Source organism: Rattus norvegicus, chromosome 7 (assembly GCF_036323735.1).
Source record: "Rattus norvegicus strain BN/NHsdMcwi chromosome 7, GRCr8, whole genome shotgun sequence".
Lineage (NCBI taxonomy): Eukaryota > Metazoa > Chordata > Mammalia > Rodentia > Muridae > Rattus > Rattus norvegicus.
In genome coordinates this window covers 8,559,806-8,576,087 of record NC_086025.1, presented here as the reverse complement: position 1 = coordinate 8,576,087, position 16,282 = coordinate 8,559,806, and the positions used below count along the sequence as shown (strand labels likewise).

Below are 16,282 nucleotides of genomic sequence, written 5' to 3'. Positions count from 1 at the left end.
CAGCTTCTGACAGCTCCTGATGGGCTGCCCATGAGGGATATTTTTTTCCTGGACTTTTCCATTTTGGGAAAACAGAAATTTAGGCCTAGTCTCCCAAACTGACAGTTTGCAGTATTTCATGGTGTTAGCTTGACTCTGGCTAACTCAGTCCTCTAAAAGCACTTTTTCCATGACAGCAATTTCACTGCCTAATCATTGTTTATATGACTTCTGTATGAACTTTGATTCCTTTCATGGGTAAACTACTGTGACTAAATAAAAGTCCCACTATTCCTGCTAGGAGAAGTCCACAATTTCTTGTGTGTAACTAACAGGTACATTGAAGAGGGGAAACGGCAGTATCTTTAGAGCAAGAAATGTCAACAACAGCACTCTGTGTGTGTGAGTGTGTGTGTGTGTGTGTGTGTGTGTGTGTGTGTGTGTGTGTATACCAGCTTATAATAAAGAATAGATGGATTACAATATGAAGCTAGCACAGATATTAGTGCTTTGGGATTTAACACTTTAATTTCTGTGGATGGCCTTAATCCATTTCTCAGCTCTTGGTTGATATTGATATAGTTGCTAGACCAGCATAGCTGTCCTTATATTTAGATTGCCCAGTGTTTTCTTGGATTTAAGGCATAAACCATGAACTCTTTGAAGTATTTATTTGTTATAAGGGCAATTTATATAGTTTAAGTGACCAGGTTGGTGGCAATTGTAATATTTTGCAGGCACATGTCTTTGAACAGTACAGATTTCTAAAGCAGATAATTTTGTTCTGTGTTTTAGGTCTCCATTTTTCTATATAATTTAGAAAGTCCATAACATTTCTTATTTTTCTGTGAGGCCTGATTAATCCTTGGCATCTGCACTGGTGGTATGGTTTGTATATGCTTGGCCAAGGGAATGGCACTATTAGAAGGTATGGCTCTGTTGGAGTAGTTGTGTCACCGTGGATGTGGGCTTTAAGACACTCATCCTAGTTGTCTGTATGCCAGTATTATTCTAGCAGCCTTCAGATGAAGAAGTAGAATTCTCAGCTGTGCCTGCACCCTGTCTGGATGCCACCATGTTCCTGCCTTGATGATAATGGACTGAACCTCTGAACCTGTAAGCCAGCCCCAATTAAATGTCCTTATAAGAGTGGCCTTGGTCATGGTGTCTGTTCACAGCAGTGAAACCCTAACCTAGACAAACATCAAAATTCAGCTGTTTTAATAATAACTTGAATTTGATCCCATTTTACTTATTTCTCAATAGCATTTTTGAGCCTCACAATGGAATCAGCATAAAGCTCAGATGAACCTTGTTTAATTTTTATAGAAGTAGAACTAGTGTCAGGTTGGCAGGACATGTTAGGAGAATGTGGGTAGAAAGTTTTAAGAACATTGTAATGTGATCTTGAAAGTTCTTGGAAATTGGTTATGTAAAACCCATGCAACACATGCTTTCCTGTACCTATTTGTTTCAGTGCTGAAAATATAAATAAAATATGTCCTCTCTGAGAGAAGACAGTGTGATCAGCACATCCCTGTGAGTGTCTCCATTCTTCCTTCTTCAACTGTACCCCTCCTCAAGATCTGAACTCAGTAGAGCTGGACTCCAGTATCAGATGCTGTATCAGTTTTATCCAGGCAGCCTTGGATATGCCCCTAAAATGTGGGAACATAGTAGGAGCTTTATTATACAACTGATAATCTATGGGTACCTATCACAACTTCCTGTCGGCATTTCATACAGGGCATTTCCAGGATTACCTACCCCTTAGTCCTAGTTGTCCATTTTTTTTTCATGAGCTTTGTTTGCAAGCCACATTTAGCATCGAAGAGATTGGGAAGGGCTGACAACCATTTGAACAAAATGTTGTACAAGAATCATATGGCAGCCACTGTGTGTCATTGCTCCAAACAGAGAGTTATGAGAATGCTAGATCATAGGAAGCAAAAAAAAATCTTTTAAAAATCTTTCATTATATCCATATCTAATCCCTAATAAACATTTTAATTTGCTAAAATTGTATAGGAAATATCAAAACGCCTGGGAAGAATTGATAAACAATTCCTCTTTTCTGCCATGGCACATGCTTCAGTGTCATTTTCAGGCAATAGAGACATAGTTAAAGGAGGATTGAGTAAGGGCACTCAGGCCCATCAATTGGTACAGTTGTCATTTGTGTCATTTTTACCTTTAATCTTGCCTAAATGGGGGTAATCTCTCTTCCTTCTTGAACCAATTTAAAAATTTGAAAATTCTTTTTCCATTCCTCTGCTTCCTCTCCCCAACCTTCATCAGACCTTAGACACCTTTGTCCACCTACCTTCCCTGCTTTCTGAGAACCCTGGGGCAAGCCAAGCTGCCCTGAGCAGTCTCCTATCCCAGGGAACCTCCACTCTTCTGCAATGTCTCCACCCACCTTCATTGGACCTGAGGCTTCTGAATCATAGAGACCTGCACGTCTGGAACCATACAGCCCAAGATAACCATCAGAGGCCTTCCACACCAGTACCATCTTGGTTCTCCTCCTTCCCAATACTACAACAAGAACATCCAGTCATCAAAACCAGATGGCTAAAGGCCCTGGAAAGAACACAATCAACAAAAGCCAGGGAAATATGACACCTCCAAAGCAAAGCTACCCAACTACAGCAAGCCCTGAATATCCTAATAACCGAAACACAGGAAAATGACCTTAAATCCAATCTTGTAAAAACGATAGAGACCTTTAAAGAGGAAATAAATAAATCCCTGAAATACAGAAATATACAATCAAACAGAGGTCTTTCAGGATGAAACAAATCCCTTAAAATCATACAGGAAAGTAAAATTTAACAGGTGAAGGAAATACATAAAACTGTGCAAGACCTGAAAGGGGAAATAGAAGCAACAAAGAAAATACAAACAGAGGAAATCCTGGAGTTTGAAAACATAGGGAAGAGAACTGTACCAACAGCTGCTAGGATCACCAACAGAATACAGGACATAAAAGAGAGAATCTCAGGTATAGAAGATGTACAAGAAATTGATAAATTAGTCAAAATGTTAAATAAAAAAATCCTGACACAAAACATCCAGCTAAAACCTTGGATACCGTGACAAGACCTAACCTAAGAATAATATAAATAAAAGAAGGTGAAGAGTCTCAGGTCCAAGACCCAGAAAAAATTCTCAAAAAGGAAAAAAAACATAGAAGGAAATTTTCCCAACCTAAAGAAAGAGATGCCTATAAACATAGGAGAAACTTAAAGAACACCAATTAGACTGGACCAGAAACAAAAAACTTCCTACCACATAATAAAACAAAACATACAGAACAAGGAAAGGATATTAAAAGAGGCTTGGAGGGGCTGGGGATTTAGCTCAGTGGTAGAGCGCTTACCTAGGAAGCGCAAGGCCCTGGGTTCGATCCCCAGCTCCGAAAAAAAGAACCAAAAAAAAAAAAAAAAAAAAGAGGCTTGGGGAAAAGCTCAGGTAACATACAAAGGCAGGCCTATCAGAATTATACCCGGCTTCTCAACAGAGAATCTAAAAGCTAGAAGAGCCTGGTCAGATATCTTGCAACCTCTAAAAAAAATCCACAATTGCCAACATAGACCACTATACCCAGTACAAGTCTCGATCACCATAGATAGAGAAAACAAGGTATTTTAAGATAGGCAAGTTCAAACAGTATTCATAAATCCAGCCCCACAGAAAATACTAGAAGGAAAACTACAACCCAAGGATGTTTAGTATATCCAAGCAAACACAAGCAATATGTATTTCCAAACCAGCAAATACAAGGAAAGTACACACAAGTATACACACACACACACCACTAACATCACCACCACCACCACCATCACCACCATCACCATCATCACCACCACCACCACCACCACCACCACAAAAATGAAATAACAATCACTAGTAATATCTCTCAGCATCAGTGGACTCAATTCCCCAAATAAAGACACAGGCTAAGAGAATGGATGCAAAAACAGGACCCACCATTCTGCTACATGCTAGAAACACATCTCAGGAGTAAAGACAGCCATCAAATCAGAGTAACGGGCTGGAAAAATTTTTTTCCAGCAAGCAGACCCAAGAACTAAGCTGGAGTAGCTTTTCTAATGTCTAATAAAATAGACTTTCAACCAAAATTAATTATAAGAGACAGGGAAGGACACTTCATACCCATCAACAGAAAAGTCTACCAAGATGATATCTCAGTTCTGTACATCTATACTCCAAACATAAGGGTACCTACATTTGTAAAAGAAACATTGCTATAGCTTAAATCCCACATTGAACCCCACACATAAAAAGAGGGAGATGTCAAAACGCCACTCTCACTAATTAACAGGTCATCTAGACAAAGATTAAAGACTAAAACAGAGAAATAACAGACATTATTAATCAAACGTACCTAATAGACATCTATAGAATATCTTACCCAAACATATAAGAATATACCTTCTCATCACCTCACAGAACCTCCAAAATTGACCATATAATTGGTCACAATGCAAGCCTCAACAGATACAACAAAGTCGATACATTGTATTTTATCAGACCAACATAGATTAAAGTGCTACCTCAACAACAGAAATCAGAAAGCCTATACCCTCATGGAAATTGAACAACTCTTTACTAAGTGATATCTTGGTCAGGGAAGAAATAAAGAAATTAAAGATGTTCTAGAGTTCAATGAAAATCAAGGCACAACATACCAAATTTATGGAATACAAAGAAAGCAGTGCTAAGAGGAAATTCCATAGCATTAAGTTGCCTCCATAAAGAAATTTGAAAGTCCTCATATCAACCATTTAAAAGTACACCCAAAAAATCTAGAAAAAAAGGAGCAAGCACACCAAAGTGGAGTAGAAAGCAGGGAATGATTAAAATCATGGCTGAAATAAATCAGAAACAAAATAACACAAGGAATCAAGGAAACCAAGAGCTGGGTTTTTGACAAAATCAAAAAGATAGACAAACCCTTAGCCAAACTAATCAAGAGACACAGAGACAGACAGTATCCAAATAAATAAAATAAGCAATGAAAAGGAAGATTTAACAACAGACACTGAGAAAGTTCAAAGAATCATTAGGTCTTACTTCAAAAGCCCACACTCCACAAAACTGGAAAATCTCAATGAAATGGATGATTTCTAGACATCATTTACTATGTGCTATGTTACTAAATTAAATCAAGATCAGGTAAACTATATTAACAGCCCCATAACACCTAAAGAAATAGACACCATCATTAGAAGTCTCCCAAACACTCTAGCTGGGGCCTGAACCTCGCTGATCCCGGCCCACAGCTCCCTGCTCCCAAACCCCATGGGAGAGAGAGGTCACCGCCAGGCACTCCTGAGACTGCAGGGCAGGAGAGACTGCCAGCACTGCCCACCCCTGCCCACATCCCTGGCCCAAGAGGAAACTATATAGGGCCTCTGGGAACAGGAAGAACGCTGCAGTCCAGACACTGCCTGGATCTGAAGGGACCTGGTCAAACAGCTCCCCGCACCCAAATTCTGTGGGAGGGAGAGCTAGACCTTCAGAGGGGCAGACACACCTGGGAAGCCAGAGGAGAGACTACTCTCTGTTCACATTTCTGAATCTAGAGGAAAACACTTAGCACCATCTGGGCCCTCTGTGCACAGGTTCCCGAGGGAAGGCGGGGCAGGTCCTTCTGGTTGCTGCCCTCACGGAGAGCTGCAACCTGGCTCTGAGAAGTGACTCCAGGCCTGAGACCAGAGGTAAGACCAACTTTTCTGCTCCAAGTGACCTGCCTGGTGGACTCAGGACTCACACCCACAGGAACACCTGAAGACCAGTAGACAGGACACTCTGTTCCAATAACTGGCTGAAAGAGAACAGGAAAACAGGTCTACAGCATTCCTGACACACAGGCCTAAAGAACGTTCTAACCACTGTCAGAAATAGCAGAACAAGGTAACACCAGAGACAACGTGATGGCAAGAGGCAAGCACTGGAACCCAAGCAACAGAAACCAAGACTACATGGCATTATCAGAGTCCAACTCTCCCACCAAAGCAAACACTCAATATCCAAACACACCAGAAAAGCAAGATCGAGATTTAAAATCACATTTGATCATGATGATGGAGGACTTCAAGAAATACATAAAGAACTCCCTTAGAGAAATGCAGGAAAACAAATAAACAAGCAGAAGCCTATAGAGAGGAAATGCAAAAAGCCCTGAAAGAATTCCAGGAAAACACAAACAGGTGAAGGAATTAAAAATGGAAATAGAAGCAATAAAGAAAGCATGAAGGTAGACAACCCTGGATATAGAAAACCAAAGGAAGAGACAAGGAGCTGTAGATACAAGCATCACAATAGAATGCAAGAGATAGAAGAGATAATCTCAGGAGCAGAAGGTTCCATAGAAATCATCGACACAACTGTCAAAGATAATGTAAAACGGAAAAAGATACTGGCCCAAAACAAACAGGAAATCCAGGACACAATGAGAAGATCAAACCTAAGGATAATAGGTATAGAAGAGAGTGAAGACTCACAACTCAAAGGACCAGTAAGTATCTTCAACAAAATCATAGCAAAAAACTTGCCTAACTTAATGAAAGAGATGCTCATAAACATACAAGAAGCCTACAGAACTGCAAATAGATTGGACCAGAAAAGAAACTCCTCCCTTCACATAATAGTCAAAACACCAAATGCACAAAACAAAGAAAGAATATTAAAAGCAGTAAGGGAAAAAGGTCAAGTAACAATATAAAGGCAGACCTATCAGAACTACACCAGACTTGTCACCAGAGACTATGAAAGCCAGAAGCTCCTGGACAGATGTCATACAGACCCTAAGAGAACACAAATGGCAGCCCAGGTTACTGTGTCCAGCAAAACTCTCAATTAACATAGATGGAGAAACCAAGATATTCCATGACAAAACCAAATTTACACAATATCTTTCTACAAACACAACCCTACAAAGGATAATAAATGGTAAAGCCAAACCCAAGGAGGCAAGCTACACCCTAGAATAAGCAAGAAACTAATCGTGTTGCAACAAAACAAAGAGAAGACAAGCACAAACATAATCTCACATCCAAACACTAATATAACAGGATGCAACAATCACTATTCCTTAATATTTTTCAACATCAATGGAGTCAATTCCCCATAAAAAGACACAGATTAACAAAGTGGATATGCAATGAGGAACCAACATTTTGCTGCCTACAGGAAACACACCTCAGAGAAAGACAGACACGAACTCAGAGTAAAAGTCTGGAAAACAACTTTCCAAGCAAATGGCCTGAAGAAGCAAGCTGGAGTAGCCATTCTAATATCGAATAAAATCGATTTTCAACCAAAAGTAACCACAATAGATAAAGAAGGATGCTTCATATTCATCAAAGGAAAAATCCACCAAGATGAACTCTCAATCCTAAATATCTATGCTCTAAATACAAGGGCACCTACATACATAAAAGAAACCTTACTAGAGCTCAAAGCACACATTGCACCTCCCACAATAATAGTAGGAGAATTCAACACCCCACTCTCATCAATGGACAGATCATGGAAATAGAAATTAAACAGAGAAATAGACTAAGAGAAGTCATGAACCAAATGGATTTCACAGATATTTATAGAAGATTCTATCCTAAAATAAAAGGATATACCTTTATTTAACCACCTCACGGTACTTTGTCCAAAATTGACCATATAATCAGTCATAAAACAGGCCTCAACAGATACAGAAAGATAGAAATAATCCCATGCATCCTATCAGACCACCATGGGCTAAAGCTGGTCTTCAATAACAATAAGGAGAGAATGCCCACATATGCATGGAAGTTGAATAATGCTCTACTCAATGATAACCTGGTCAAGGAAGAAATAAAGAAAGAAATGAAAGACTTCTTAGAATTTAATGAAAATGAAGGTGCAACATACCCAAACTTGAAATTGAAGAAGATCTCAAAATATGGAAAGATCTCCCATGCTCATAGATTGGCAGGATTAACATAGTAAAAATGACCATTTTTACCAAAAGCAATCTACAGATTTAATGCAATCCCCATCAAAATTCCAACCCAATTCTTCATAGAGTTAGCCAGAACAATTTGAGAATTCATCTGTAATAACAAAAACCCAGGATAGCTAAAACTATCCTCAACAATAAAAGGACTTCTGGGGGAATCACTATCCCTGAACTCAAGCAGTATTACAGAGCAATAGTGATAAAAACTGCATGGTATTGGTACAGAGACAGACAGATAGAACAGTGGAATAGAATTGAAGACCCAGAAATGAACCCACACCCCTATGGTCACTTGATTTTTGACAAAGGAGCCAAAACCATCCAATGGAAAAAAGATAGCATTTTCAGCAAATGGTGCTGATTCAACTGGAGGTCAGCATGCAGAAGAATGAAGAACTATCCATTCTTATCACCCTGTACAAAGCTTAAGTCCAAGTGGATAAAGGACCTCCACATCAAACCAGATATACTCAAACTAATAGAAGGAAAAGTGGGTAGCATCTCGAACACATGGGCACTGGAGAAAATTTCCTGAACAAAACACCAATGGCTTATGCTCTAAGATCAAGAATCGACAAATGGGATCTCATAAAACTGCAAAGCTTCTGTAAGGCAAAGGACACTGTTGTTAGGACAAAACGGCAACCAACAGATTGGGAAAAGATCATTACCAATCCTACAACTGATAGAGGGCTTATATCCAAAATATACAAAGAACTCACAAAGTTAGACTGCAGGGAGACAAATAACCCTAGTAAAAAATGGGGTTCAGAGCTAAATAAAGAATTCACTGACCCGCGGATCCCGGCCCGCAGCAGCTCTCTGCTCCCAGACCCGGTGAGAGAGAGACCCAACCGCCTGGTCAGGTGGGCACTCCTGAGGCTGCAGAGCGGAAGAGACCACCAACACTGCTCACCCCTGCCCACATCCCTGGCCCAAGAGGAAACTGTATAAGACCTCTGGGCTCCCGTGGGGGAGGGCCCAGGAGCGGCAGGACCCCTGCCACAGACACCGCCGGACCCTGAAGGAAACAGACCGGATAAACAGTTCTCTGCACCCAAATCCCGTGGGAGGGAGAGCTAAACCTTCAGAGAGGCAGACAGGCCTGGGAAACCAGAAGAGACTGCTCCCTGCACACACATCTCGGACGCCAGAGGAAAAAGCCAAAGACCATCTGGAACCCTGGTGCACTGAAGCTCCCGGAAGGGGTGGCACAGGTCTTCCTGGTTGCTGCCGCTGCAGAGAGCCCCTGGGCAGCACCCCACGAGCGAACTTGAGCCTCGGGACCACAGGTAAGACCAAATTTTCTGCTGCAAGAAAGCTGCCTGGTGAGCTTGGGACACACGGAAGCAGAATTTCTCTAGAACCGGGCACGTTCTGTGTTTACCGGAAGTCCCACACCCGCGGATCCCGGCCCGCAGCAGCTCTCTGCTCCCAGACCCGGTGAGAGAGAGACCCAACCGCCTGGTCAGGTGGGCACTCCTGAGGCTGCAGAGCGGAAGAGACCACCAACACTGCTCACCCCTGCCCACATCCCTGGCCCAAGAGGAAACTGTATAAGGCCTCTGGGCTCCCGTGGGGGAGGGCCCAGGAGCGGCAGGACCCCTGCCGGAGACACCGCCGGACCCTGAAGGAAACAGACCGGATAAACAGTTCTCTGCACCCAAATCCCGTGGGAGGGAGAGCTAAACCTTCAGAGAGGCAGACAGGCCTGGGAAACCAGAAGAGACTGCTCCCTGCACACACATCTCGGACGCCAGAGGAAAAAGCCAAAGACCATCTGGAACCCTGGTGCACTGAAGCTCCCGGAAGGGGCGGCACAGGTCTTCCTGGTTGCTGCCGCTGCAGAGAGCCCCTGAACAGCACCCCACGAGCAAACCTGAGCCTCGGGACCACAGGTAAGACCAAATTTTCTGCTGCAAGAAAGCTGCCTGGTGAACTCAAGACACAGGCCCACAGGAACAGCTGAAGACCTGTAGAGAGGAAAAACTACACGCCCGAAAGCAGAACACTCTGTCCCCATAACTGACTGAAAGAGAGGAAAACAGGTATACAGCACTCCTGACACACAGGCTTATAGGACAGTCTAGCCACTGTCAGAAATAGCAGAACAAAGTAACACTAGAGATAATCTGATGGCGAGAGGCAAGCGCAGGAACCCAAGCAACAGAAACCAAGACTACATGCCATCATCGGAGCCCAATTCTCCCACCAAAACAAACATGGAATATCCAAACACACCAGAAAAGCAAGATCTAGTTTCAAAATCATATTTGATCATGATGCTGGAGGACTTCAGGAAAGACCTGAACACACTTAGGGAAGCACAGGAAAACATTAATAAACAAGTAAAAGCCTACAGAGAGGAATCGCAAAAATCCCTGAAAGAATTCCAGGAAAACACAATCAAACAGTTGAAGGAATTAAAAATGGAAATAGAAGTAATCAAGAAAGAACACATGGAAACAACCCTGGATATAGAAAACCAAAAGAAGAGACAAGGAGCTGTAGATACAAGCTTCACCAACAGAATACAAGAGATGGAAGAGAGAATCTCAGGAGCAGAAGATTCCATAGAAATCATTGACTCAACTGTCAAAGATAATGTAAAGCGGAAAAAGCTACTGGTCCAAAACATACAGGAAATCCAGGACTCAATGAGAAGATCAAACCTAAGGATAATAGGTATAGAAGAGAGTGAAGACTCCCAGCTCAAAGGACCAGTAAATATCTTCAACAAAATCATAGAAGAAAACTTCCCTAACCTAAAAAAAGAGATACCCATAGACATACAGGAAGCCTACAGAACTCCAAATAGATTGGACCAGAAAAGAAACACCTCCCGTCACATAATTGTCAAAACACCAAACGCACAAAATAAAGAAAGAATATTAAAAGCAGTAAGGGAAAAAGGTCAAGTAACATATAAAGGGAGACCTATCAGAATCACACCAGACTTCTCGCCAGAAACTATGAAGGCCAGAAGATCCTGGACTGATGTTATACAGACCCTAAGAGAACACAAATGCCAGCCCAGATTACTGTATCCAGCAAAACTCTCAATTAACATTGATGGAGAAACCAAGATATTCCATGACAAAACCAAATTTACACAATATCTTTCTACAAATCCAGCACTACAAAGGATAATAAATGGTAAAGCCCAACATAAGGAGGCAAGCTATACCCTAGAAGAAGCAAGAAACTAATCGTCTTGGCAACAAAACAAAGAGAATGAAAGCACACAAACATAACCTCACATCAAATATGAATATAACGGGAAGCAATAATCACTATTCCTTAATATCTCTCAATATCAATGGCCTTAACTCCCCAATAAAAAGACATAGATTAACAAACTGGATACGCAACGAGGACCCTGCATTCTGCTGCCTACAGGAAACACACCTCAGAGACAAAGACAGACACTACCTCAGAGTGAAAGGCTGGAAAACAACTTTCCAAGCAAATGGTCAGAAGAAGCAAGCTGGAGTAGCCATTCTAATATCAAATAAAATCAATTTCCAACTAAAAGTCATCAAAAAAGATAAGGAAGGACACTTCATATTCATCAAAGGAAAAATCAACCAAGATGAACTCTCAATCCTAAATATCTATGCCCCAAATACAAGGGCACCTACATATGTAAAAGAAACCTTACTAAAGCTCAAAACACACATTGCACCTCACACAATAATAGTGGGAGATTTCAACACCCCACTCTCATCAATGGACAGATCATGGAAACAGAAATTAAACAGTGATGTAGACAGACTAAGAGAAGTCATGAGCCAAATGGACTTAACGGATATTTATAGAACATTCTATCCTAAAGCAAAAGGATATACCTTCTTCTCAGCTCCTCATGGTACTTTCTCCAAAATTGACCATATAATTGGTCAAAAAACGGGCCTCAACAGGTACAGAAAGATAGAAATAATCCCATGCGTGCTATCGGACCACCACGGCCTAAAACTGGTCTTCAATAACAATAAGGGAAGAATGCCCACATATACGTGGAAATTGAACAATGCTCTACTCAATGATAACCTGGTCAAGGAAGAAATAAAGAAAGAAATTAAAAGCTTTTTAGAATTTAATGAAAATGAAGATACAACATACTCAAACTTATGGGACACAATGAAAGCTGTGCTAAGAGGAAAACTCATAGCGCTGAGTGCCTGCAGAAAGAAACAGGAAAGAGCATATGTCAGCAGCTTGACAGCACACCTAAAAGCTCTAGAACAAAAAGAAGCAAATACACCCAGGAGGAGTAGAAGGCAGGAAATAATCAAACTCAGAGCTGAAATCAACCAAGTAGAAACAAAAAGGACCATAGAAAGAATCAACAGAACCAAAAGTTGGTTCTTTGAGAAAATCAACAAGATAGATAAACCCTTAGCCAGACTAACGAGAGGACACAGAGAGTGTGTCCAAATTAACAAAATCAGAAATGAAAAGGGAGACATAACTACAGATTCGGAGGAAATTCAAAAAATCATCAGATCTTACTATAAAAACCTATATTCAACAAAATTTGAAAATCTTCAGGAAATGGACAATTTCCTAGACAGATACCAGGTATCGAAGTTAAATCAGGAACAGATAAACCAGTTAAACAACCCCATAACTCCTAAGGAAATAGAAGCAGTCATTAAAGGTCTCCCAACCAAAAAGAGCCCAGGTCCAGACGGGTTTAGTGCAGAATTCTATCAAACCTTCATAGAAGACCTCATACCAATATTATCCAAACTATTCCACAAAATTGAAACAGATGGAGCCCTACCGAATTCCTTCTACGAAGCCACAATTACTCTTATACCTAAACCACACAAAGACACAACAAAGAAAGAGAACTTCAGACCAATTTCCCTTATGAATATCGACGCAAAAATACTCAATAAAATTCTGGCAAACCGAATTCAAGAGCACATCAAAACAATCATCCACCATGATCAAGTAGGCTTCATCCCAGGCATGCAGGGATGGTTTAATATACGGAAAACCATCAACGTGATCCATTATATAAACAAACTGAAAGAACAGAACCACATGATCATTTCATTAGATGCTGAGAAAGCATTTGACAAAATTCAACACCCCTTCATGATAAAAGTCCTGGAAAGAATAGGAATTCAAGGCCCATACCTAAACATAGTAAAAGCCATATAGAGCAAACCAGTTGCTAACATTAAACTAAATGGAGAGAAACTTGAAGCAATCCCACTAAAATCAGGGACTAGACAAGGCTGCCCACTCTCTCCCTACTTATTCAATATAGTTCTTGAAGTTCTAGCCAGAGCAATCAGACAACAAAAGGAGATCAAAGGGATACAGATCGGAAAAGAAGAGGTCAAAATATCACTATTTGCAGATGACATGATAGTATATTTAAGTGATCCCAAAAGTTCCACCAGAGAACTACTAAAGCTGATAAACAACTTCAGCAAAGTGGCTGGGTATAAAATTAACTCAAATAAATCAGTTGCCTTCCTCTATACAAAAGAGAAACAAGCCGAGAAAGAAATTAGGGAAACGACACCCTTCATAATAGACCCAAATAATATAAAATACCTCGGTGTGACTTTAACCAAGCAAGTAAAAGATCTGTACAATAAGAACTTCAAGACACTGAGGAAAGAAATTGAAGAAGACCTCAGAAGATGGAAAGATCTCCCATGCTCATGGATTGGCAGGATTAATATGGTAAAAATGGCCATTTTACCAAAAGCAATCTACAGATTCAATGCAATCCCCATCAAAATACCAATCCAATTCTTCAAAGAGTTAGACAGAACAATTTGCAAATTCATCTGGAATAACAAAAAACCCAGGATAGCTAAAGCTATCCTCAACAATAAAAGGACTTCAGGGGGAATCACTATCCCTGAACTCAAGCAGTATTACAGAGCAATAGTGATAAAAACTGCATGGTATTGGTACAGAGACAGACAGATAGACCAATGGAATAGAATTGAAGACCCAGAAATGAACCCACACACCTATGGTCACTTGATTTTTGACAAAGGAGCCAAAACCATCCAATGGAAAAAAGATAGCATTTTCAGCAAATGGTGCTGGTTCAACTGGAGGGCAACATGTAGAAGAATGCAGATCGATCCATCCTCATCACCCTGTACAAAGCTTAAGTCCAAGTGGATCAAGGACCTCCACATCAAACCAGACACACTCAAACTAATAGAAGAAAAACTAGGGAAGCATCTGGAACACATGGGCACTGGAAAAAATTTCCTGAACAAAACACCAATGGCTTATGCTCTAAGATCAAGAATCGACAAATGGGATCTCATAAAACTGCAAAGCTTCTGTAAGGCAAAGGACACTGTGGTTAGGACAAAACGGCAACCAACAGATTGGGAAAAGATCTTTACCAATCCTACAACAGATAGAGGCCTTATTTCCAAAATATACAAAGAACTCAAGAAGTTAGACCGCAGGGAAACAAATAACCCTATTAAAAAATGGGGTTCAGAGCTAAACAAAGAATTCACAGCTGAGGAATGCCGAATGGCTGAGAAACACCTAAAGAAATGTTCAACATCTTTAGTCATAAGGGAAATGCAAATCAAAACAACCCTGAGATTTCACCTCACACCAGTGCGATTGGCTAAGATCAAAAACTCAGGTGACAGCAGATGCTGGCGAGGATGTGGAGAAAGAGGAACACTCCTCCATTGTTGGTGGGATTGCAGACTGGTAAAACCATTCTGGAAATCAGTCTGGAGGTTCCTCAGAAAATTGGACATTGAACTGCCTGAGGATCCAGCTATACCTCTCTTGGGCATATACCCAAAAGATGCCTCAACATATAAAAGAGACACGTGCTCCACTATGTTCATTGCAGCCTTATTTATAATAGCCAGAAGCTGGAAAGAACCCAGATGCCCTTCAACAGAGGAATGGATACAGAAAATGTGGTACATCTACACAATGGAATATTACTCAGCTATCAAAAACAACGAGTTTATGAAATTCGTAGGCAAATGGTTGGAACTGGAAAATATCATCCTGAGTGAGCTAACCCAATCACAGAAAGACATACATGGTATGCACTCATTGATAAGTGGCTATTAGCCCAAATGCTTGAATTACCCTAGATCCCTAGAACAAACGAAACTCAAGACGGATGATCAAAATGTGAATGCTTCACTCCTTCTTTAAATGAGGAAAAAGAATACCCTTGGCAGGGAAGGGAGAGGCAAAGATTAAAACAGAGACTGAAGGAACACCCATTCAGAGCCTGCCCCACATGTGGCCCATACATATACAGCCACCCAATTAGACAAGATGGATGAAGCAAAGAAGTGCAGACCGACAGGAGCCGGATGTAGATCGCTCCTGAGAGACACAGCCAGAATACAGCAAATATAGAGGCGAATGCCAGCAGCAAACCACTGAACTGAGAATAGGTCCCCTATTGAAGGAATCAGAGAAAGAACTGGAAGAGCTTGAAGGGGCTCGAGACCCCAAAAGTACAACAATGCCAAGCAACCAGAGCTTCCAGGGACTAAGCCACTACCTAAAGACTATACATGGACTGACCCTGGACTCTGACCCCATAGGTAGCAATGAATATCTTAGTAAGAGCACCAGTGGAAGGGGAAGCCCTGGGTCCTGCTAAGACTGAACCCACAGTGAACTAGTCTATGGGGGGAGGGCGGCAATGGGGGGAGGGTTGGGAGGGGAACACCCATAAGGAAGGGGAGGGGGGAGGGGGATGTTTGCCCGGAAACTGGGAAAGGGAATAACACTCGAAATGTATATAAGAAATACTCAAGTTAATTAAAAAAAAAAAAAAAGAATAGCAAGAAAGAGAAAAAAAAAAAAAGAATTCACAGCTGAGGAATGCCAAATGGCTGAGAAACACCTAAAGAAATGTTCAACATCTTTAGTCATGAGGGAAATGCAAATCAAAACAACCCTGAGATTTCACCTCACACCAGTGAGAATGGCTAAGATAAAAAACTCAGGTGACAGCAGATCCTGGCGAGAGCAGATCCTGGTGAGGATGCGGAGAAAGTGGAACTCTCCTCCATTGTTGGTGGGATTGCAGACTGGTACAACCATTCTGGAAATCAGTCTGGAGGTCCCTCAGAAAATTGGACATTGAACTACCTGAGGACCCAGCTATACTTCTCTTGCGCATATACCCCAAAAATATCCCAACATATAACAAAGACACATGGTCCACTATGTTCATAGCAGCCTTATTTATAATAGCCAGAAGCTGGAAAGAACCCAGATGCCCTTCAACAG

At 41.1% G+C, this 16,282-nt stretch overlaps 1 long non-coding RNA gene across 1 annotated transcript in view; it reads right to left on the bottom strand.

The window, feature by feature from the left end:
* Positions 1-1,283: 1,283 nt before the first annotated feature.
* LOC102551804 (uncharacterized) overlaps positions 1,284-16,282 on the bottom strand; it is a 33,388-nt gene continuing 18,389 nt past the window's right edge. Inside the window, exons 3-4 of the long non-coding RNA XR_001839095.3 lie at positions 1,747-1,911; positions 1,284-1,637 (exon numbers count right to left, since the gene is read on the bottom strand). This is a non-coding gene — a long non-coding RNA (uncharacterized LOC102551804). The remainder of the gene's footprint in view (positions 1,638-1,746; positions 1,912-16,282) is intronic.